Source organism: Lygodium microphyllum, chromosome 22 (genome assembly GCF_053477565.2).
Source record: "Lygodium microphyllum isolate KBCC chromosome 22, Lygodium_microphyllum_v1.1.10, whole genome shotgun sequence".
NCBI lineage: Eukaryota > Viridiplantae > Streptophyta > Polypodiopsida > Schizaeales > Lygodiaceae > Lygodium > Lygodium microphyllum.
In genome coordinates, this window is record NC_141156.1 from 47706395 (window position 1) to 47732286 (window position 25892).

The following is a 25892-nucleotide window of genomic DNA, read 5'->3' on the forward strand; positions in this document are numbered from 1 at the left end:
CCATACACATAATGGTGTCACTTTTTGATTTTCTGCTTTTGTAGGCAATGACTCCATGACTTTAATATAGAAAAACTGTGATAACTCTTCCACTAGCATCCACACATAAAGTGAATTCTTAAGAAAAGTAGGATATATCAAAATTGGTGCTGAGATTAGGTGTTCCTTTAGTTCATTGAATCTTTTTTTTGCTATAGAATCCCAAAAGAAATACGATTTTTTCAACCGATGGATCAATGGAACCACAACATGTGCATAGTTTTCAATGAATTGCCAATAGAATGATGATAATCTAAGGAATCCTCCCTAAGATATCCAATTAGTAGAGGTAGGCCAATTCTTGACACATTGCACATTGTTTGGGTCCTCTCTAATCCCACTCTTACCTAATATACATAATTCCATCCTTCATATGTATTATTGTGTTGTTATAGACCCGATCATTGAGTTTGAAAGAGTGTCTTTTTAGCTAGCTCCACGACATTAGAACTAGTTTGTTGATTCATTAGCAAATTATGCTTATAAAGAAAACCTCTTTTTTAACTATGGGCCTGGCTCTGACATATCTCTTGATGATGAAATGGAACCTTATCGATTACGAGGACACTTATCTAAACATGCTTTATATGGTAGGCAGTGGCTAGTTTAGATAATGTAGAAAGTAGCCAGGACCCATCTACCATGATTATCTTGGACCCATAGGCTCATTAGATGACATGTTATGTGTATGGCTCTGGATGTATATGCACGAGGTGGTGTATGGGTCATAATTTAATGTACTTAGTTTAGGGCTATGTGCCCTATTTTCTCATTGGAATGGAGTATGTTGTTGCATGTCCAATATCACTCCAAGGGGGGATATGGTATAAGGTATATTGATTAATTACATTAGCCTAAGAGGGCCAATTATTTTGGATATAAATATTATACTTTGTTAGGCCTAGAGGATCACTTCTTTTGTAGTGCAATGATTTACTTCGTGAAGGTGTATTTGATGGTTCTCCATTTTAGTGCTGCACTAGATAGGTTTGAAGAAGCACCTAGAGAGGGAGTCAATTGTTGCATGGAAGCTTCTTGTGGCTAGTCCAAGTGGTGTCTCTAATTTTTGAGCTATTTCTCCTTAAGAAAAATGTGTATGTGTATTTGGGGATGTTTCTTTCTTTAGTGGCCATCGATATCAAGGCATGAAGTCCCACAAACAAGCTAGGTATGTCTATGGAGGTTTGAGTAGTTGCCCACCTCCTATGAAGACATTGTTAGGTGGCATACAAAGATCTGTCTTAAAGGCATCCCTAGGAACCATATTCTCCTAGCCTGTTGTTATGAAGCTGGTTCTAGGAATTCCTATTAGTTATATGGCAACTAGGGAAGCCTAGCGAATAAGTTTATTGTTTGAAATACATACAACCACATATACAAGAATTTGGAAATTTTCATAAAGTTTGTGAATTCCTAATGTGATTAATATTTGGACACATAGTCAAATCTTATCTCCTTACTTGAAGGTGAAATTTTCCTTAAATACTATATAAGCAATCCTCCCAAGTTCCACTCTCAAATGTGGGGTTAAAATTTAGCCACTTGATCTAATCTTTACTCCTTATTTGAAAGTAAAACTTGGTAGATTCCCAAATTCTCTAATATGAAATTATATCGTACAAAGACGTGTAAAAAGGGATTCCAACCCCCTAAAATAAGAACATAAAGAGGGAAAAAAATCAGAAGAGCCAATGTTCATTGCCTTGCAAAAGACACCTAGTAGGTTCCTGGGGATGAGTAGACCTGAGGGCAATGCCTTGCCTTCTTGGGGGTAGCATCTAGCCAAAAGAAAATAAGGATGGTTAGAGCAAAAATAAAAGTGAGTGGGGCAAAAAATATTTAATGTTGCCTCACAAGAGCTTCGTACATTCTCGAATACTGAGACTCAACCTAAGGCCAATACCCTATCTCCTTAGGTCACAATACACTCACCTCTCTCCTTTTTACACATCAAGGTACCAAATAATGAAGAATAGAAAATAAGAAAAATAAGTGTGTATATATATATATATATATGAATTCAAGTGGACCAAGCTGTAGGAGTACTTGCCTAGTAGAAGTTCCTAGTATAGTTATCCTAGGTTAGGTAGGTGGATCAGACCACCACTTAAGATAACTTCCTTGATAGAATTAGTTAGCTATTCTATGTTGGAGTGATTGGTTAGCAGCTAACTGTTGATCTCTTTGTCAAATTATGCTTGTCTTATCCCTTGTGATATTTTTCAAGGGATAGGATGAGAGCTATATTCTATGTTATTTGTGTATTTTATTTAAAGCATGTTAATGGATATTATATTATATTTATATGTATATCCATCCATGGGTTTGATGCTCTGAGTCACCCTATCCCATGATTGCCAATGAAAGGTGCTAGTAATAGAGGCACTCAAATTGAAGAAGAAAATGAAGCATTTATGATAAAAATAAAGATGTGCCCTAGTTTTCTAAGCAAAAACGGGTGGCTTGAAATGCATTGGAAACATATATTCATCAATCATATTTTATTAGATGGTCTATTTAAAGAGATGTAACTTTAATATTACAATGCAGGTACGTGATCATCTAGATGCCGAAAATAGCATCTAGGAGGCTGTCAGTAGAAAATGATGCCATAAAGGCGGCTATGCTTTCAGACCTTGAATCTGAGCTTGTTTGCCTCTCCAATTTTAATGGAATCACTTGCCATCAATGTGAAAATGTGAAGGATGAATTGATTATTTGCCAATCAAGAGATTAAGGGGCCAAACTAACCAAAATTCTTCACATGAGGGTGGAAAGGGGGGAGCTCTTTTTTTTGCCCCTTGATTTCTTGGAAAAAATGTAGATCTGCAAATGTCTAATTCATCAACAGGAATACTCTTGGCTATGGATCCTAAATTTATTCACTCTTGATTGCTGTAAAAATCGTACAAATTGATATATTCTATAACAAGATTAGTTTTTAGTCTTTCTCTCTTGCCATATGGCTATTCATACGGGCTAAGAGGGAGAGGGGAAAGGGATGCCGAAATGTGATATGATGTAAGTAATGGAGTGAAGAAGCATGAAGGTGGTTGTTAGCAGCTGTATGGAGCATCAACGGTGCAGGCAACCTAAGGAATCCCAAAAGATAAAAAATAAAACACTTTTATGAAATATCTTACGGTAAGTATTGTTTTATTTAAAAATGGTAAAAAATAAAGTATGTATGAGCATATAAACCATTCTTACTGAGAAATTTTTTTTAAAAATTTCTAAATTCTTGATCAACATGCTTTCTATAATAATAATTGGTTTTAAAAGGCATTCATATATGCATAAAATTGAGTAAATTTGCGAAAAATAGGATTTTGAGGAGATTTGAATGATTAGATGGATGTCAATGTTGTGGAATAATAAATATATATTTGTGCAATGTTTGTATGGGTTCCATGGCATGGAGTTTGCTTTGGCATGGTCTCATATTCTGTGTTAAGGTGGTGTGCTCCTATATGATTTTTTCCATTTAACCACATGCCTAAGATTATTACAATGCTTGCAAAATTTATCAATAGGGGTGGTGAGAAGGAAAAAATAAGATTAAATGTGTTGATTTTTTATCTTTCTCATATGTATATAGGTCAATTTTGTAGTGTGAAGAAGATAGTTGTATAGGTTTTCTCAATGTTAACTTCTACATTGGCAATATGTGTGGCACAAAGCATGAAAAGATACCATTATGCACATGAAACACGAGATTGTTTTTGTTTTGGTTATGCACTTTAGAGAATTCCACCTTCTTGTATAAAAAGAGCATAAAATCATGGTATCAGAATAAACCTCTTGGATGCATAGCAATTGCTTGGAAAATAACCCATTGATCCACATGAAGTGGAAGACGATCCCTAGTTGTAGATTAGTATGTTTATTATTGGGGAGGAAGATTGTGAGATTATGAAAATTCTCTGATAACAATGAATATCAAGAAAGGACTATGTTACAATATTTTATATATTTTAGACGGCACATCCTAAGGCCAATCCCTAGGGTGTAGAGAGTTGTAGTAGGAGCTATATCAATCAACTAAGTGGGTGCTCTTTATATATGTGATTTGTGGTTAGATAGTCACATACATATGGAAAACTCCTTTTCTTAGAGTTGAAAGGGGTAATTAGCTAGACTATGATCCAAAATTGCATCTACAAATGTAGTAGTTAGAAGAGTCATTTATAGTACCTAGATTGAGGCTATGTGGGATCGTTTGGTATGTTTAGGAGCTCAGCTAAAGCCATTAGAGCCCGTATTGGGCCTATTTTAGGTTTTGATATCTAAATCTCATGGATAGAGTCACAAGATATCCCATGGTCCTAAGTATTTTATTACATGTCATATTGTATGCAACATGAATATATATGGCCACAATGCCATGAGATGTTGTTAACCCTCGGAAGACTAAGATGAAAAAATTCAAAAAATCAAAAGTGGAAGACAATCCCAAGGCAAGAGGAAGACGGAGAACAAAGGCCCACTTAGAAAAATTTGAAGACACAAAGTGTAGGAAAATTTTCTCAAATGTAGAAGGAAGCACATAAGAATATGTGCACCTTAATAACTTAGCAAGAAAAGTGCCAAGCACATTATAATTCATTTTATAAAAGAGCATCGCGGGCTCTCTCCTATACAAGTTGTAAAGAATGAGAGACACAAGTTAAGGCCTATGCTAATATAGGAAGGACGAGGCAAGAGAGTAGAGAAATGGACAAAGGTTGGACCAAAAGGAAGATGGCCACCCAAGGAGCAGATAGGGCATGTATAAAAAGTCAAAAAGTGAAGGAAGAAGCTTATTCTTATATGTGGCCAAAATTGTTTTCTTCTTGCTTCTTGCTTCTTGCTTCTTGCTCTTGCTTCCTTCTTGTGCATGAGAGAGGGAGAGAGGAAGGATGAGAGAGGGAGAGTGTGCATGTGAGAGAGTGAGAGGCCGAGGAGAAGCTCTTATTCTCCTCTCTTCATCTTCTTCTTCTCCTTCTCTTCTCCTTTCTTGCATGCATGTGTATGGAGGTCGAATCTTGGAGCTTGGAGATGGGGCTTGCTTGAGAGTGCATCTTGGATCTTGGAGCTACTGGTGGATTTGTGGGAGGAGGAAACTCGATTGGGTTCAAATGTAAGTTCACTATTTTTGTGTGTGGAGAAGTATGCATAGTTATGTGAGAGGTAGACATAGCTCTCAGCTTGAAACACTTGAAGCAATAAGTGGTCCATGGGTCTTAGTGGTTTGCCCATGAGAGTTACGACATTTTGGTTCCATTGCTCGACCAAAAAAATTCAAGATTGAGTGATTGTGCACCCTAAATCGAGTGATGGAGTAGGAGTTTGTCTCCAAAACAACACTTGGTTTGAAGGAGAAAGTGAGGGAGTGGGAAGCCATTCGATCTCTCTTGTGGATTAGTTTAGGTTTAGAAAGCTTTCTATGCATTGTTCAAAGTAGGAGAAGTGTATTTTGATCAGATTTCAGACATTAAGGTTTAGGAAATAAGGAAAAAGAAGGACAAGATAAGTCTCTATATAACCAGGAACAAGGAAATAGAGAAAGAAAGAATAAAGATTTCTTATGTCTAGGAAGGAAAATAGAGAGTAAGGGGAGAAAGAGAGAACACAAAATGTGAAAAGGGGGAAGAGAGAGCTCATTTGCACACTATGAGATTGAGAGAGAGCTACAGGTCCAAAAGCAATAGCAGTAGTAATCCTTAGCATTGTCACATTTCAGGCACTCTTGGTATATTCTGAGTCTCCCTCTGATGTTCATTAAATGAGATTAGCACCATAGGTGCATTAATAAGCATTGCATTTGATTGACTTCATCCATTTCTTGTCATTTGGCACTTTTCTTGCTCCACTGAATGGTGACCATAGGCCTTAGACGGTCAAATTTCCATCGATCTTGGATATTTGAGCCACTTAAGTCCACTCAGGTGTCCAACTTGGACAAGAGTCCACTTGGACTCAGACGACTTGATCGAATTTCCATGAAGCTTAGACGTCTGAGCCACTTAAGTCCACTCAGATGGTTGACTCGGACACTTGGACGAGTAGCCCTAATCCGATTCTGAGTCTAACTACTCAAATAGCCACTTTTCTTTAGAATCCCACTCAGATGACCGAATCTAGGACTCATAGAGTTGTCCAAAACTCTAATTTTGACCTTTTTCTCCACTTTAAGACGTGTTAAGGCCTACAACCAACTGTCCAATAACCTAAGTTGGAATCTGGGCCAACAGATAAGACCATAGAGTTGTTTTCACTCAAAAACTTTGACCTAACAATCTAGGAGTGACTGAAATAACTGACCCTTGGTCACTTACCCCTAATAGAGATCTAATTTAATCATCTTGACAATAGCTAAAAACCCATCAAATCACCTACCAAGACCCACAAAGGACCCAAAATCAACTGTTAGAAGTAATCACGATCCACCCAAAAAGTTGCAATGGCATGAAAATGATTGAATGTGATTGACTCCATCAAAGGTTACACCCTACATTGTAGATAGTTAAGTGCATATGAAAGCTGAAAAGCTTGATTTTGCGCCACATATTGAGTCACACTACTCAAGCATATAAGTGGATGTACATTTTCAGAGATTGATTGGATTAAAAAGGAATACATTACAGGGGATTAAGCTAAAATGAACCCCCTAGTAGGAGTACAACCTCGAAAACTAGACAAGTGACTCGAGACACCAAGAACAAATGCCTAGGGAGGAAGGCAGAACCATTTGACCATGGAGGGAAGGAAGGACTAGCCAAGATTAAGGACACATATTTAGCTAGCCTAGTTGAGCTCATAGAAATACTAGTGGATGAGGAAACAACCACCATGGCAGGTACCAGCTCAAATGAGAATGGCCTCGACCTTAACCTTAATGTGGTAGGGTACCTAGACGACATTCGGTGACTTGTCACACAATATGACGACTAGCAGACAAGGATAGCACATCATGGAATATCAGCAACAACTGATATCATAGTCAATCCTTGAGGAGGAAAGGAGACTAGGTATCAAGTTATATCCAGGAGCAAAGGGCTCAGAGGTTGCATTAGGAGAGAGAGCTCAATGAGGTTCACAGGATCCTAGCCATCTTATTGTGAGCGAGCTACTCACAAAACAATTGCTAGACAATACCAACATTGAGCAAAGTGGGTTAGTCTTAGCAACATCATTGCTAGCTGGGGCTAGGAGTCACACCAAATACTAGGAGCTAAACAAAGATACCCATAGTTTCCAAGCAAGTCGATAAGCAAGAAATGACCCCTACAGCTTCATCTAGCAGTTTGAGTAGGTGTGCAAGGCTAACAACCTCATGGACCCTACTCAACAAGCACAAGCATTCAATCTTTACTTGGGAGACAAGGGATGGTGGACTTGGGTTACCAATCTAGATAATACCGAATGCAATAACTTCACCCATCTAAAGGATCTCTTCATCAAGAGATTCTTGGAGACAGATACTCCAATAACCTCATTGTGTCAAGCTAATGAATGTCAGCCAAAAAGACAAAGAGGACATACAAGACTATATCACACATGTGAGGAGCCTCTACAAGAGGATGTGTAGTTGAGTGACCCAATGAGAGAGTGGTCTCCACCACTATATTCATTGATTGCTAATTTTTTCAACCAAGATCCCCTCCATAAAAAACTCTTCATCTTAGCCACAACCCTTTCTCTATAATTTAGCTATAAATAAGAAGCATGGGGAGCCATTGAGAGTAGTCCAAGAAAGAGGGGAGAGTCCATTCTCAAGAGTATAGAATAAGAGGGAGTGAGGCAAGAGAAGTGCGAGCACGGGAATTCCTCGTCAAGAAGACAAGGAGGTGATGACTAGGAAATTAGTGTAAATAAAGGCACCAAAATGTGCTCAACATGGAAATATCTTTTATAAAATGGCATTTTGCTTTTGTACTTTCTTGTAAAATTTCAATTATGAAGCAATGTAAAAATGTGCAGTCCAAAGGCTCACAATTTAAAATGTAGAAAGGAAAAGAAAGGTCAAATACCTTTGTCTCATTCCAAAAATAAAGGATCTTTTAGACCTTAGCTAAAATGTATGCAAGCCAATTTTATATATCAAGAAAGAAAAAGGAAGAGGCTTGTCGGGTGATTTGGGGAGGTGGGAGGTTGAGGTGGTTACACCCTCTCTCTTCCTTTATCTTCTCCTCTCACGCTTCATTTCTCCCCCTTCCATTTTTGCACAACTCCCATCTTTCTTGTTCTTGTTTCTTTCTCTCTTGTGCTTCAACTTTAGACCAATCATGACGCAAAAGGTCTTATCGTAGGGAACTCTAGTCGCGGCAAGAGGAGGTGAGGATACCAAGGGGCTCTGGTCATAAACTCCTTAGGCTCTTACAAACTGCCAACTACCCTTTGATTTCGAGACTGTGTTCCAGAAGTTGCAATTACAGTTGGGGAACGAAACTTGGAGAGAATAATATTTTGAATAGAAGACATTGTAAAAGTCATTTTCCTAAAATGAACTATTAAGAAGGAATTTTTTTAATATGTTTTTGTGTCGTAAATTAAAGGCATATAACAAATTTGTATCAGGAGATAATTCAAGGAAGATAATTTTATATATTGAACCTAAAGTGGTAGGTAATTAAATAACTCAAAAAAACTCTCTCGAGGGAAGCGGGAGGATGGAACCCCTCGACGGATCTAGACCTATAGTTGGGTGGTTTTTTGGTAAGCTGAGAGCTTTCCTAAGAAGGAATAAAAATCGCACTTGATGGATCATTAGAAACCAGAAAGACTGACTTACATCACTTTAGAATTTGCTAATATTAATTGGCCACTAGTAATAGATTTGACAAAAAAAAACTCAGGTCGATCCTCATGGGAGCCGTCTAAACTTCCATTGCGAGGTAGACTCAAGCGAGCCTAATTAGCAAACTCCGAGGGTTTTATCAAAATCCCAGATGGCACTTTCTAGGACATCTCTTGATGGACTACTAAGAATGTACCGCCGAGAGGAATAGCTCAAGTGGCACGTTATAGAAGCTTACCTCATACATTTTGGACTAAGGCACTAACTATTGCATTTTACCTAATTAATAGATCCCTATGCACTATTCTTGGTGGTAGAGTTGCAAAGAAGGTATGGTCTAGCAGTAGCTCCCTCATATGCGTACTTGAGAGTCTTTGGATAGACAATTTGCCATATTCCCAAAGACAAGTGTAACAAGTTGGATCCAAAGTCTATCAAATGCATCTTTCTTAGATATGGTGATGTAGATAAGATGGAAAATCATCTTTGGGATCCATAGGCTAGAAATGTTATCCATAGCCATAATGTTATGTCTTGAGGATAAGATACATGAGAAACTTGGGTAGATGATTGAGGTGCACAAGGTAATCTTTCAAGAGAATCCTCATGTTATGGTATAGCAAGCCTCGATTAGGGATCCTATAGTTGATGTTGATGCTCCAATGGTCCAAGATCTAGCTATTATATGTAGGATCATGTTGATAATGGAGAGAGGACAATATATACTAGCTCCACATCCAATTTTGTGATGCTCTACTAGAGCCTCACATTCTCTTGATCATTGTGATCCTCTATGCATTATGTCACGTTGTTAGATTCTAATGGGGCCCTTTCTTATGAGGAGGCTATGCATAGAGGTGTGACAATTTGTGATAATTTCTCTTGGAAGAGGGCTATGCAGTTTGAATTTGACTCACTGTAGAAAAGCCATACTTGTGATTTGGTTTCCTTTCCTATTGGAAAACATATATTGCCGTGCAAGTGGATGTATATTTTGAGGAGTGTCCCAAGTTTCCCTAGGTTTGCATATAAGAATTGTTTGATTACAAAGGGTTTTAAACATGAGAAGGGGGTTGAATTTGATGAGATCTTCTCTCCTGTGGTCTAGATGACTACCCTTTTCTTGGTTTTGGCCTTAGTTATTGCAGAGTTAGATTTAGACTTGTACCAGATGGATGTTAAGATGGATTTTCTATATGGAGACATGCATGTGAACTTCTACATGCAATAGCTTAACGAATTTGTGAAAAAGGGTAGAAAATACCTAGTGTGCAAGTTAAGAAAGAGTCTCTATGGACCTAAGCACACACTGAGGAAATGTTATCATAAGTTTAATGCATTTATGCATTCATAGTCATATATCCATAGCGTTATGAATTCATATCTACAAAAGAATACACTTATTATTTTGGTATTATATGTTGATGATATGTTGATTGTTGGGAGTGCTCATGATGTGCTAGATGCTTTGAAGTCTCATCTCAAGAGAAGCTTTGAGAGATGAAGAACATGGGGCATGCTTCTCCCATACTTGGTATGTGCATTATGCACAACTACTTAAAGGGACTCCTCTACTTGTCCCAGAAGGAGTACATGCATAGGGTACTTGAGCGGTTCTATATGCAAAGTGGTGGAACCCCTTTACCTTCCCATGTGAAGGTCAATCAGGCATATTGTCCCTAGTCAAATGATAAGAGGGCCAAGATGGCCACATTTCTATATGCATCTGCAATGGGCAACTTGATGTATATCATGATAGCTCTACTAGACCTAGCATAGCATCTATAGTGAAAGTTGTGGCTCATTAAATGGCAACACTTGTCCAGTGATATTGGGACATGATGAAGGGTTTCATGAGATACCTTGAGGAAACTGCAAACTTATGCCTTTGCTATGGCAGCCATGCCATTAGAGTCATGGGCTACACTAACTCAAATTATGCAAGACATGCAAATAGTAGAAAGTTTACCTCTTGACTATGTCTTTATATTTGTTAGAGGTGCTATTTATTGGATATGTAGGGTGCAAAAATGCATTTCATTATCTACTATTGAGGCTTAGTACATTGCAGGCACTAAGGGTTGCAACGGGCCCCTATAGTTAGGCCATTTGGTTGTAAACCTTGATATCACTTCTATGGCTCCTAACTTGCATTCAAATTGTAAAGAGTGCCATCCACTTGACACATAATCTATTCTTTCATGCAAAGACCAATCACATTGATGTGCGCTACCACATCATTTGTGATGTGCTTGAGAATAAGTAGATAGAGCTTTTCAAGATCCCTACAAACAAAAAACTTGCGGATCTCCTCACTAAAAGTCTCCTAGTGGAATGTTAAGTCTTTCTTAGGAATATTATGGACATAGAATGAAATTATGTCTTTCTTTATCTAGTTGTACTCATATCTATATTTTATATTTACTTTTCTATTTGGAAATATTTGTTTTCATTTGTTTTCAAATAGAATGAAATACAATGAAATAGAAAAGCCATAAATTTGTTATATGATCTTAAATGAGTTGAATAAATAGAAGCATGGGTGAAAGAGAAGGTCTGTGTGATCGGAAATAGAAGCTATCACCATGAGTCAATGAGCGTGGTAAGGCTTAAAGACAGATTCAAGGTGCCTCTTGCCCAAGGAGGATATCTCAACTTCCTGATTCTCACAAGGCATTCTTGTTCATATTCTCCATAGAATCTACTAACTGATCTCCATAGGATCTATCGCAACACATTTGCTCCCCGTGTCCCCCCCACATTTGGTGAACACAATGTAAAAGCTATATCATTATTCAACAAGATGGGAGACATTAATTATGAAGCAAAAGATACCCAAAAAATGAATTTAAATGATAGCAGAAATTCATTAGGAACTTCATTGCTATAGATATTCGTATGACTCATGAGATCCACACCTTTATGCATACATATGAACACATAAAGAATGAGGAAGTCATGCCTAGGACTAGACAAGCTATTATATGAGGAAGTCATGACTAGGGCTCTACAGGGAGAAAGTGGTTTGATGGCAGGAACATCTCTAGGTTTATGTGGGTTTGTCAAGAGAAGCTAGAGTTCGCAAATGTGGCAATCAACAAGATGGCATAGTATTTCATCAGAGTTGTAACTTATGAGCTACAAAACTACACCCAAAATTTGTATGAAAATCATACTTTAATGATGGATTGGCTTCAAAAGGCTCTAAAAGAAAAAAAATTCTTAGATGGTATAGATCATGTAATAAAATGATCATTCTTGGAGTGGGTCATGAACCATGGTAAGGGACTTTTAGTTGCAAAGTTGCGATGGGATTTTAAAAAAAGATATGACTACCTTAGTGCCACTGAGTAGCTACTTCTACTTCCTGAAAAGGTTTTTCTTTTTCTACAAGTTGTGGATCCTCCACTATAGTCAAAGCTAGAGAATTTTTTAGAAGATAATTCCACAAAGATTGGGCTGAAAGAAAATTGGGCTGATGTACAAGAAGCAATTTCAAAGCTAGTAAAGAGGCAATGAGGATATGTGCAGTTGATAACTCTGCAACCTATGACTTATCCTTCACAACCTATACCTTCATCTAGACATCAACCTTTTGTACCCACTCATACATCAGGTAAGGATGATATTATTGATGAAATTATAAAAGATATGAGAGATTTGAAACTTAGGGTGTCTGTAAAAGATGATTTAGGGTGATCTAGTCATTCTCACGCACTAGCTAGTAGAGACAAAGTGTGCAGATGGATGTGTTGTGATAGCACTGATCATGAAAGAAAGGACTATGAAGTCTTTCAAGGTGTTATGAGGAAGAATTTGATCTTCTAGAAAGATAAAGGATTTGTGCAAGCAAGATAGGAATGTTCATTGCTACAAAATTTGGAAAATGAGGTATAAAGAAAATTTTAGAAGGTTTGTCTATATGAACAACTTATGCAGTTGTAGATGCAGTATCATATGGGTTGCATATAGACAAAAAGAAGCTAGAACCAATGAAGATAGAACTATGGTTATTTGACAAGTATTATGTTTCTAAGAAGGAGAAAGAGTTGCAAATACATAGCTTATTGTAGGATGACGATGGGATATCATGTATAGATACTATTACAAATATTTCAACTATGCTAAAATGAGAATTATTGAGAGGTTCCAATTTTATGTAGATTCATTCCCTACAAAAGTACCATGAGATTACTAATTCCATGCAAGAATAAGAGTTGGATATTCAGTTTTCTCAATGAAAAGATTTTTATATTTATTTATTTTAGCAAAAAAAATGGGAATGAATTATTTTAGCCAGTAAAAGAGTTGTAGTAGAGAGTTGATGTATTTTAGCTTTAAAAATCAAAAGCTGATTCAATTCAACAAAAAAAGAATCAAGGTATCAAAAAGGGAAGTATGAGGCTAATTTATTTTGGCCAAAAGAGTTGAAGGCTAATTCAAATCAACAAAAAGAGTGGTCTACTGATTTATTTCAATAAATAAATAAGAAAGCTAATTTTATTCACTCAAAAGAGTTGAGTGATGATTATTCATTGAAAGAATAGTTGTCTCTAACTATAGAAGACATTACAAATCTAGTTATTGACAAAGGAGGATGGTTTTCTTAAAGGAGCATATGCTAGCCACAAATGTTTTGCCTATAGACACTGCTAAGCCAGTTGAGGTAGAGTCAAGAGAAAAACAAGAAGAGAAAAAAGAGGAGCAAGAAGAGGAAGGATAGGCCACTTTGAATGCAAATCATAATTTGATTCAGGCTATCTATATGCACGATACAAAATACCTAGATGATGCAAGGTTAGTGTATGCAGATGCTACAGAGCTTAGGGATGCAAATGATATGATAATGGAGGGTTTACATGATACTTATGTCTTATCAAATGCTTTACTAGTACAAGCAAAGATTACAATGAACCAAGTTGAAAAGAAGAGAATATAAATGACATAAAAGAGTGCAAAAGAGTAGACATCTCCACATATGTTTGTGCCAAAGGCTTTTGAAGGTACCCTCCCTAAATTAAATATAAAGATATATGATATGGATTTTAGTACAAATTGCAAAGCTAGAAGGGGCACCATTACCCTGCTTATGTTACAAAATTTGATGTTGGACAACAGATGTTTACCGTGTTTACTGCAGCACAAAGGAGCGGGAAAATGGAAAAAAGGGAATAGCAAAAAAGGCGTAGGATAAAAGAAGGAAAAGGTGCCTTGACCGGTAACCAGACCCTGAAAATTTTAAATGTTCGGGCACGACCCCCAAAAAGTCTCAGTGTTGCCCCGAGAAAGTAAAAGAGTAAAAAGCGCACCATTAAATGTGGAACCGCTCCCGAATCCTCGTAAAAGAGTGCCAGGCTCACTCCTGTGCAAATTGTATGCATTAGTTGGGAATAGGATAAATTAGAATGGTGGGAAATGAGGAATGGGCCTAGTCTACGGCCGGCCATGTAAAAAAGGGGAAAAGGGGATGACCGCCCAAAAGGGATTTAGGGTTTTGTATATAAAGTTGAAAAGTGAATGAGAAGCTCATTCTTGTGTGTGGCAAAATCTTCTTCTTCTTCTTCTCTTGTTTCTTGCCTTCTTGCTTGTGCTTGAGAAAGGGAGTGAGGAAGTGTGAGAGGGTGAGGGAGTGAGTGCGTGAGAGTGAGGGATCGTGGAGAAGAAGCTCTCCATCTCCTCTCTCCATCTTCTTCTCTTCTCTTCTCTTCTCTTCCCTTGTCTCGCGCGTGGCTATGGAGGATAGAGGTCATGGGAGAGGGATTGAGGTTTCTTGAGCTTGCCACAAGGATCATGGAGCTACCGGTGTGCAAGAGAGGGGAGGGTACTCGATCGAGCATCAAGGTAATCTCACTACACTCGTAAGGTAGGCATGACGCGTCGACTATGTGAGAGGTAGCCTTGGCCGATCGGCTTGAAACGCTTGAAACAATAAGCGGTCCATAGGTCTCGGGGTAGAGCTTGTAGCTCCCCTTCATTTTGGTTCCATTGCCGGGACAGAAAGAATCGAGCCTTGAGTGCCGCACATCAAATCGAGCATAGGAGTAGGGTCTTTTCCCGAAACGTTTCTTGAGATAGATAGGAGATTTAGGAGGTTTAATCGTTGGAACAAGTATTTTGAGTTTTTTTATGAGTTCTTGAGTAGGTAAATACAACCCATGCTTGGTTTTGCAATTTTTTGTTAGCATTAGGAGGATAGGATTAAGATTCGAAACTGAAATGGTAGGGTTTTTGCTGCTGTGAATCTGGTTGCAATAAGAAAAAGAAGGTAAAAATCGTGTTTTTTAAGGGGGAAATCACAACGGGGAAAGGCTCTAAGGTTAGAGAGTGGTTGGGCAATGCTATGTAAGGTTGGGGTAAGGGGAGAAGAGCTCATTTGCATTCTGACTTAGTTGAGAGAGAGCAAAAGAGAGTGAGAGAGCTATAGGCACAGGAGAGGAGCGGACGCCCTTCAATCACACTTCTGGGGTGCTACAGGTATACAAATCTCTTTCCCAGCATGCCCTTGTGTGTATTTAACAGCCTCAAATAGCTAATCATCAACATAACACTAGATTCATCACCATTTTCATTGTCGGAAGTGTGCCGACCCCCACGCGTTCGGACATCCGAACCCCAGAATCGGGCAATTGGCTACCTCGAACCTAGGGTTCGGTGTTTGGCCTTCAGAAATTCGGCCACGTGCCGTTCAGGCTTCGAGCTTCAGCCGCCCGAACGAAGGCCTTTGAGCTTCGAAGTTCGGCCTTTTGGCCATCTACCCATTCGGACCTGATCATTCGAGCTTCGGCAATTCGGCCCCTCCGAATTCGAGATTCGGCCATTCGGTGTTTGGACAGCCAAATCGGCCCGGCCATTCGGCCCAACTCGACTTCGGCCCTCGGACTCGGCCATTTGGCCCAACTCGGCTTCGGCCCTCGAACTCGGCCATTCGGGCTTCAGACCAAACGAGACATTCGGACTTCAGCAGTTCGGATGCCGATTCTGGGATTCGGACCCTGCCATTCGGGCCAATTTTGGCCGAATGCATTTTTTGACATTATTTTAATAATTTAAGCCCACACTCGCATTGCCGACACTAGTGCGACCCTGTAGGTACGAGAAAATCATAGAAAACTTGGCCGTGTGGCTAGGAAACCTAGCAGTGTGTTGTTGCAGCCTAGTGGCAACATCAGACCCCCACATACCTGAGAGACGCAGCAGAGACTCAGATTTTAACCAGGCAGCCATGTGCTGACCTCATACCCAGTGGCCAAGAGCTGAAGGTAGCATTGTCATCACACTTGAGTGCCATAATCCCGCACACACAGTAGGCCACATTGGTTGTGCGCACTGAAAGAGCAGAAAGCCTGATTTCTCACCGAACGCACAGACACCACACTGAGTTTACATAATTTGAGGATTGGTTGTAATAAGAAGGAATACACTCAAACATAATCATTCAAGGAACCCGCCAATAGGAGTGAACCCCAAGACTTAGCAGACAAATAGGGTTAGGATCAAGGAGGATGTTAAATGGACATGAGGATCCAGAAGATGACAACATAGAGGATCGGGCATTGCCAGAACTACTCGAACTGATCGATGGCCTTGTGGAATTGGAGGCAGAAACAATGTCAGGATCAAGAGGCGACCGAGGAGATGACCGCCGGCTAGACCTAGGAGAATTCCCAGTCTCAGTACAGGAACTAGTCCATGACTACAATTTACTTACTAAGACCGTGATCCAGGGAAAACCTGTAGAAGAAGTGGTAGCAAGCCTCGAAGAAGAGAGAAGAGCAATCAGGAGAGCACTAGAAGGCATAATTGCCTACAACCACGAGCAAAGGGCTAGAAATCTACAGCAAGACATAGATATGTACCAGGCTAGAAGGGTGCTAGACCTAGCTGGGGCAGCCAAATCTAGACCGAATGAAGAGAGGGAACGGGCAGCAGAGGCTAACATGACATTGAGTGAACTTGTAGCCAAGCGACTCATGGACAATACGTCCATTGAGCAGAGTGCTACATCCCTAGCCACCGCACTACTCTCAGGATTGGGAGTCACGCAAGGGGCTAAAGGGCAGGCTAGAATCCCTATCGTAGCAAAACAGCTAGCGAAGTATGAGCCTAGCAGTGACCCATACAGCTTCATGGAGCAGTTCAAGCAAGTATGCGAAGCAAACGGTCTTACTGACCTTGCGCGACGCTCTCAAGCTTTTGGCCTATGCTTAGGTGATAAGGGGAGAATCTGGTATTCTAGCCTCGATGATGCAGAACGTACAAACTTTGCTCACCTTAAGGGCCTCTTCATCAAGAGATTCTCGGAGGCAGGGTATTCTGACACCTCATCGTCCGGTTGATGAATATTAGCCAAAGGGAGAAGGAAGACGTCAGGGACTACGTCACTCATGTGCATAGCCTCTTCAAAAGGATCCCTGCCAATGAATGACCTACTGAGAGGGCAGTGTCTACAGTATTCATGAATAGAATTTGGAGTGAGGAGCTCTATAAGGCTTTGGCCAATAACTCTACCTTGCAATGAGACGTGCTAGCTAGAGTTTTCAAAGAGGCAATACGTGTAGATGATCAGCTTAGGGAACGAAGCATGAGGACTATCAGCCGAGAAAGTGCAAATCAGAGGGATCCAGAGAGATCAACTATTTCGGGAGAAAAAGCAACTGCTAGTGTGCATGAAAAGGGAAAGAGTATGGACCAAGGCCAAGAGATGGCGGAGATGAGAATGGAGATTGCACGACTGCATGAACTGATAAGGAAGCCTACGTGATCACATGTACAGTGTATATACTATGTCGGCAATCACCTCCCAGCTGAATGCCAAGATCCTAGGTCTAGGCCATGCTCAAATTGTGGTAGATTCGGGCATGATGCATTGCATTGCAGGATGCCGAGGAGATTCCCATACGCACAACAATACAATCCTCCGTACTTAGGTAATAGACCAGCTAATTTCTTTGGGAGGGGAGCCCAATTGGCACTTCCTGCACCAAATGACTCAAGACCTGCCATACCTAGGCTAGAGATGAACCCAACAGGTATACCAAGACCACCAGGGCCTTTTGTAACCCACCCACCGAGCGATGCTCCAGTTCACTATGTGGAAGAGCCTAGTGAAGAGGAGACAGAAGTCAACCCGTACATATCCTATGACGAGGAGGGCAACCCAGTCCTGATGGACTATCGACCGGTGCCGGTGATGGCATTAGGTAGAGGAAGAGGCAAGGCTTTGGAGGGCCAAGCCAAGATCCGATCACATGCTGGACCTGCGGCCATCCAGGCCACATTTCATCACGTTGCCCAGAGAAGGAACATGCTAACAAGGACAAAGCGGATCTCCGATGCACAGAATGTGGGATCACTCACCTGTTTCCTGATTGTCCTAGGCGGAAATCATCAGCTAGCTCTGCCAATGTACCGTTAGTACCTCTAGGGCTGTTTGGAGTGGAAACCTTTGATAGTGAGGGCACACCTATCCCACTACAGGTTATGATGCGAGCTCAAACAAGGCAGGTAGGTATATCCTTGCCTGGACCAAGTAACCTTGACGCAGCCTCAATAGGAAAGAAAAGCCAAAGGAGAAGGAAAAAGAGAACAAATGCGAAGATAACCCTTAAAACGGAGGGAGCCACGACATTAGTGATAGGAAAGAAAGTCACGGATGCAGAGGCAGAGACCTCAGCCCCGAAGACAGCTGAGCTAGGGAGTGCCAAGGTAGGGGAATATCCCCATCCCAAACGGCAACTCGAAGCTATAGCCAAAGTCAAGGAGTGGGTCAAGGATGCCCAGGAGCACCTCAAGGATGCTGAACCCATATTAGAAGATCCAATGGATGATTTTTCTAGCGTGAGCACACCAGTCTCACCCACAAAACCACACACTAAAAGTGTATCCTTGCCACAGGGGGCAACTCAGCAGCAGCAAGGCCAAAGGGGGACTTACCAGGGCAGACAAAATGCATGGCCTAGGAGTGCTAGCCTTAGGAGAAGACAAGAGCTCCAGCAGTCTCCTTGCAACCTTGCTGTCCACCCCAGTAACTCTAAGCATAGAAGACCTACTTAGGCAGAATCCTTCTTTATGGCAAGAGTTAAAAGATTTGGTGGAGGGACACATAGGACTTACAGGTGCTGATGAGCAAGATCATGATGCAGCTACGCAAATCCCAAGTCTAACTCTACACTCAACTCCTAAGTCATTGCATTAATTCTTTCTAGGAAGGCACTGAAATGCATGCAGTCCTACCTGTTCTAGCCTTAGGAGATATGACGCGGAAAGGAATTGTAGACACAGGCACCGGTGTTAGCGTACTGAGCCATGCAGTTTTAGAGGCATGGGGAAATCCTTCTGTAGAGATTGCCAGGTTCAAAGTCACATTAGCAAATGGAATGAAGGTAAGGCCATTCGGAGTCTTAAAAAACTATCCAGTAAAGATTTCAAGTATGCAGTTTTCTGTGAACTTCATTGTCATGAAGGGAGTGGACTACGATATACTGCTAGGCCGACCACGCTCGAGTCATTGAAGATTGGGGGAATGGTTTGATCTTCCTAGGGAGCAGAACTGAAGCAGTAAGGGTAGAGATGGACACTTGGAAAACGACCCTGTTGACCTAAATGCCATCTCAGCCATGCTAAAAGGCGATAAACGACCAAACCCTATGGACCACTCACTAAATATATTCCCTTCCCTGAGGATGAGCGGGATTGGATGCACGTCTTGGCAACCATTGACCTATCATTCTCAAATGAGGGAGAACTATATCAGCAAGCTGCTAAAGCTGCAACCATGCCAATAGAGGAGCCAACAGTGCCACTCTGCATGATGGCAGGAAGCTCACTCAACCCAAGGAAACCTATTTTGTTCCATATCCCCAGCAATAAGCTAGAGCTTCAGGAAATCATAGAGTATCTGACAGACACACTGAAGGGCAACTTGGCTGCCAACCTAAAGCCTCTATGTGATCTGTTGACTAAGCTAGAATGGAAATGGACCAAAGTCCACGATCTGAGTTTTTTATACAATTGGGCTTTAGTTACTGACGACAAGGAGACTGAAGAGGAAAGATTAGGTGATGATGAATGGTCTAAAGAGCAAGACTCTGATGACAAGGAATATGAGGATTGCCGCTCTATAGCAGATGAAAGTGAGGAAGAGATAGATACAGTAGAGTATGACACAAAAGGGAGAACAATAGAACAAATCAAGGCAGACTCAAGAACCAGGAAGGAAAAGACAAATTGGAGTGAAAAAGGAGTCATGCGGATGGAGTGTGATAGATCCTGGCTAGAACACATAGGAGCCATGGATTACGAGCAAGCCGGAGTAGCACGACCATGGGTGATCCCAGTGCTCAAGACGGATGCACCTAGTGAGCTACGACCCCCTGGGGAAACTCCTTCCTCGAGTGAGGGATGCGAGTTTAACTCAGAGTCGGAAGTCAACACTGAGAGTGATCCCGAGATACCCCAACCCCCTAAGGTCAAACGTACAAAACGGGACTTGCCAGCTTGAAGACAGATTTGAGGTGCCTCTTATCCAACAAGGATATCTCAACTTCTTGAATTCACAAGGTATTCTATTTCACTGTTTCTTTGCAATCAAGGATATTCATCAAGTATTTTGTTATTTTTCTTGAATCTAAGAATTCATTCACATTGTAAAGTCTCATTCATAATATAAAGAAAATTATTGGCATCGTGATGTTCATACTTCTCTCGTCTTGACTAACTTATCCCCATAGGATCTATGGCAATACAATTATCTCCCCCCCCCCCCCCCCCCCACTTCGAACAATGAGGTTTGAGTTTTGCATTTTGCATTTTATATTTTTTTGTGTTTTTCTTTATGGTTTTTTTTTTCATTCTCTTTAGATGTTTCATTTATGACAAGCCTTAACGCATCAACAAGTATCTTATGGTACCACATAACATGCTCAACATACAAGAGGTGTATATTGTGTATTTTGTAGTTTGAGTTTTGGGTTTCTGAGTTTTTTTATATTTGTATGTTTTCTAGTTTGTGTTTTTTATTTTCTCCCACTCTAACAAATCCAATCTCTTCAATCACAATACAATGAACTAGTTCCTTTCGATTTGGTTTTCTTAAGCTAGTTGCATGTGTTTTAGAGTATGCAAGTTGTGAGTGCAAATGATGGATACCCCATCAATCCCCACCATACTCAACCTGACAAGTCTATTATTCCACTACATAGTAGAAGTGTGAGAACCTTGACAGTTGCATTGTCCTTTGTTCCAATAATGAAACTAAAATGTTAGGCTAAATGGCTAAATAACAAACTTCTATTCTTTCAGAAGTTGCAACTCATTTTGGTGACAATATCTCACCTTGTTTTCTCAACACTCTACTCTAACTAACCATGCATCCTTCTCTCCCACTACAAGGGTACACACATATAGAGACGCTAAGTAGCGATGTTTTTTTTCGGCGTCGCTATTTACATCACTAATCCTCGAAATATTTTAAGTCAAAAAATGTGTCAGTATTAGCGTCGCTATTAGCATCGCTAATAGCGTCGCTAAATAGCGACGCTAATAGCAACGACTTACTGTAGTAACATTTTGCGGAAATCTGAATCTTTCTTTCAAACGCGTGCGCGATCGAAGGCGGAGAGAAAGAGAAAGGGAGGTGAGCAAAAGATGGAGGTGAGCAAGGGAGGTGAGCAAGGAAGCAAGCCACGGGCCGCACGAGAGGAGAGGAGCGTCGCCCGCACAAAGAGGTCGTGGAAGAAGAAGAGAGCACAACGGTATGCCCTGTTTTGGTTTCTTTACAATCTTTGTTTTGCTTTGCAATGTAGGTTAGAAAGTGTTGGTTTCTCTTCGATCTTTGTGTTGCTTTGTGTTGCTTTGCAATGTAGGTTAGGAAGTGTTTAAAGAGAGAGAAATGGAAGCGAGTGTTTTCAAATTTTTTCTTGTGTTCGTTTTTATTCTTTGCAATGTAGGTTAGAAAGTGTTGGTTTTTCTTCAATCTTTGTGTTGTTTTAATTTGCAATGTAGGTTAGGAAGTGTTGAAAGAGAGAAATGGAAGAGAGTGTTTTTATATTTTTTTATTGTGCTGGTTCTCTTCAGTCTTTGCAATGTATATAGGGTAGGAAGTGTTGAAAGAAAGAGAAATGGAAAGGAGTGTGAAGGGGGATGCTTGTTTTGCTTGATTATAATTTTAAAGAGAGTGTGAGAGAGATAGAGATGTAGAGAAAGAGAAATGAGATGCTTGTTTTGTTTGGATTGTATCTTTTGCAAGATCTTTCTAAACTACATATTCATCCACAATGATATTTCTAGATGTAGAAATACTTCTTGTTCTAGGATCATAAAAGTAAAATGCTTTGGTGATGTTACTATTACTCATGTGAATACGTTTGAGAGATTTAGAGTCTAATTTCTTTCTATGAGCATAAGTAATGCTTCCAAAAACTTTCAAACAACTCACTACTAGCGTTTGACCAATAAAGGCTTCAAAAGGAGTTGTGCCTTTCAAGGCATAGTGGAAGATCTATTAACTGTTATAAAAATGTATGTGTGTGAGCATAGTTTAGAGCCGACCTCAAAGATAGATAAGTTTAGAGCCGAACTCAAAGAGATAGGTACGAAATTTTTTTTAAAAAGACCTTAAATATATATAGTGGAGTGGCCCCAATATACAATATAGAATCGTTATTAAATTATCATTCCATTACATCGCAGTCAAGATGTCTAGCACTCACGACCAACATGGTGGTGATCGTGAGGCTTGGCTCAATCAACATGTCCCATGTCCATGCACGCAATGCAAATTGGCCATTTGTCAGAAACATCGTTTGTCCATAGAGCATGTGCAACGGTATGGAGAGTTTCGAGTTGAGATAATCGACCAAGCAGTCTTGAATTACGAGATTGCGGTAAGTTCTCTCTCATTACTATATGACATGTAATTGATTTAAGTATAACAGTTTGGGGTTATCTTAGAAGTTAGCTCCTTAACGTCCTTTACAGGGTCAGGGCCATGTCGATACATTGCAGTCTGCAGATCTCTTACGTCCAGTAAGGCGGGTTCGTCCGCGCTCTATACAAATGCCGTCAAAGATAACTAACTGTCTCATAGAGGTGATAACTCTCAACCCCCTTCTATGGGTGAGAATGTTGGAGACATGGACGATCCTCCTACTTTTTTGGAGCCCGAGTTAGAGGACATGATCGAATCATTGCTTCCGACAGACTCGAAATCCCAAGATCCTTTAATTGCGGAGGCTTCCATTCCATTGTATGATGGGAGTCGGGTATCCCATTTGAAGACACTTCTTGCATTGTTGAGCATACAAAAAAAGTATGGATGGAGTGATGCGAGTGTGATAGAGCTATTCAGGTATATTATGATGTGTATGATTCTTTATTGAAAGCCATTCAAATGTGCTATGTAGTACTCTAATAACGTGCTTCATTGCAATTTGTAGAACGTTGAAATCTTACATTTTGCCTACCCAAAACATGATGACCGAGTCTCGTGATTATGTAAGACAAGTGTTGTGAAAGCTAGGCATGGATTATAATTGCATTCATGCTTGCCCCAATGATTGTGTTCTCTTCTGGGGAGAGTTTGAATTGTTGGCTACATGTCCCAAATGCGGTGCGGACAGGTATCAAAATGACTTGCAAGGATAGACTGTTCTGCAAAAGGTTTTGAGGCACTTTCCACTGATACCACATGTTTGTCACATTTTTCAGACCAAGAGTTTTGCAAAGTTGACTACATGGCATGCGGAAAATCGATCCACTGATGGTGTACAGCGTACACCAGCTGACTCAGAAGCATGGCATCACATTGACGAGACTTTCCCTGACTTTGCAAAGGAGGTGAGGAATCTATGATTCGGTCTTGCCATGGATGGGGTAAATCCTTTTGGTTTACGTTCCACCTCCTATAGTGTATGGCCCGTGGTCCTTGTTAACTACAATATACCGCCATGGCTTTCCACCAAGAAAGGACACATTTTGCTCAGCTTGCTTGTGCCTGGACGATACAAAGTCAAGAATATGGATGTCTACCTCTCTCCACTGATTGATCAGCTAAAGGAGTTGTGGGAGGGAATTGTAGTGGAGGACATGAGCAAACATATTGGTAGGCGATCCGCAACTATAAGGGCAATTCTTATGTGGATCATGCATGACTTTCCAGGTTATGGAGAATGCTCTGGTAAAGCGTATTTTCTTATTTTGCTAGTTTTCTTTGAGCAATGTTGGTGTTATGACATGCCTCATTGTACATGTGTGTTCTGCACGGCTAGTCACGTCAGGTTACCATACATGTCCTCTGTGTGGACCAAGGTTGGATCCTCGTATGTCAAAATCTATGAAGAAGATGGTATTTGAGGGACATCAGGCTTTTTTTTCCAGAGGGTCATATCATGAGAGAAGGATTTCTTGGTCGCCCTCCTGCGAGAATGAACGCACTGAGCTAGTTTGATCGCAGGATGGTGGACCAAGACTCGCTTCCCAGTGGAATGCGACGCTTCTCAATTTTCTATGAGCTGACTTATTGGAAAAAACTAAAAATTAACCACCTTTTAGATCCCATGCACGTTTTTAAGAATGTGGGTAGCTTGCTATGGGACCACCTCACTAGGGCAATGAGACACACTAGGAGCGAGGATGGATTTGAAAGCAGTGGGAAAGATGGAACCATATTGGCCTGTAAGTGGCGTCGACGGTCGAGTGCAATTGCCGCGCGCTCCTTGGGTTTTTTCTGGCAATGAAGTGCGACGAGTAAAGGAAAATATCAAGTCCTTTTGCACGCTGACTGGCCTAATGCATTCTCTCAAGACAGCATTCACAAAGGATGACCAACTAACAGGACTCAAATCCCATGATTGGCATAAAATGTGTCAGATATGTACGATATGAGGCTGCGTATGGCATGATTCTGCATATTAGATTTCAGAATCTCCATTTGTTTATACACAATATTAATTACATGGTTTTCACAATTTGTATTGCCGATCGCAATCGCGGGGTCTCTGACATCGGAGGTACGGACAGCCATTTACAAATTGTCTGAGTTGGTTCAGTTTGTCTCCCAAGAAGAGATTCACACATCATCAATTGAATCCGCGAAATGCATGGCAGTAGAGACTGCTTGTCTTTTGGAGAAGTATCTTCCCACTAGTATGCTCACGATACAAACCCATCTTCTAGTGCATATTGTAGATGAATTGAAGGTTGCAGGTCCAGTCCATAGTCAATGGATGTTTTTCCTTGAACGGTTCATGAAGACCTTAAAGGGATTTGTGCAACAACGGGCTCATTCTGAGGGTAGCATGGCTGAAGGTTGGTTAGTGTCGGAGGCCTTGGTGTACGTTTCTGAGTGGTTGTCCACTGTGGACCGGGACAAAGGCTTGATATGGTCACTTAAGGAGGATGATCATCTGAATGGAGATGTCCTAGTGGGAAACGGAATAGAGAAGAAGATGGACGCATCCATGGAGTCCAAGGTGAACCGATTTTCTATGCTGCATAGCGCTACGATGGAGAAGTGGCTGCAACGGTATGAGGATGCTCAAGCTGAGCGAGAGTCTACAAGATCTAACTTTCGATGGAGTACACGGCAACGGCCCATTCGATATCCGAAGGGCTTAGAGGAGATGCCTCTACTCATGTCCACTAGATGGCTACATGAGGCCCTAACCAAAGCATCTCAAGATGGAGAAATAGTTACTGAAGAAGAGTGGGACTTCTCACATGGATGCAATCCCAAGGTATGCAATCCCAAGAAATTACAATCTATACTGCAAATCGCAACTAATATACTTATTCTTCTCCCAATATAAGGTCCATAGTGCAGCATGGTCACGTGGAGGACATTTCAGAGTAGAGCACATCAACAAGTTACGCTCAACAATGGACTGTGGAGTGATGGCAATGTTTGAGCAGGAAAGCCGACGACGTGCCACAGATCCAAACCGTGTAGTTGCAAAGATGGAGTATTTCATATGTTTACAGAGTATCCTTGCAGTGGAAGATCGAAGTTTCTCCGTGACCATATTTGATGTGCAATGGTTCAAGGTTACTCTCGAAGGAGCAGGTGCAACTGTTCGGT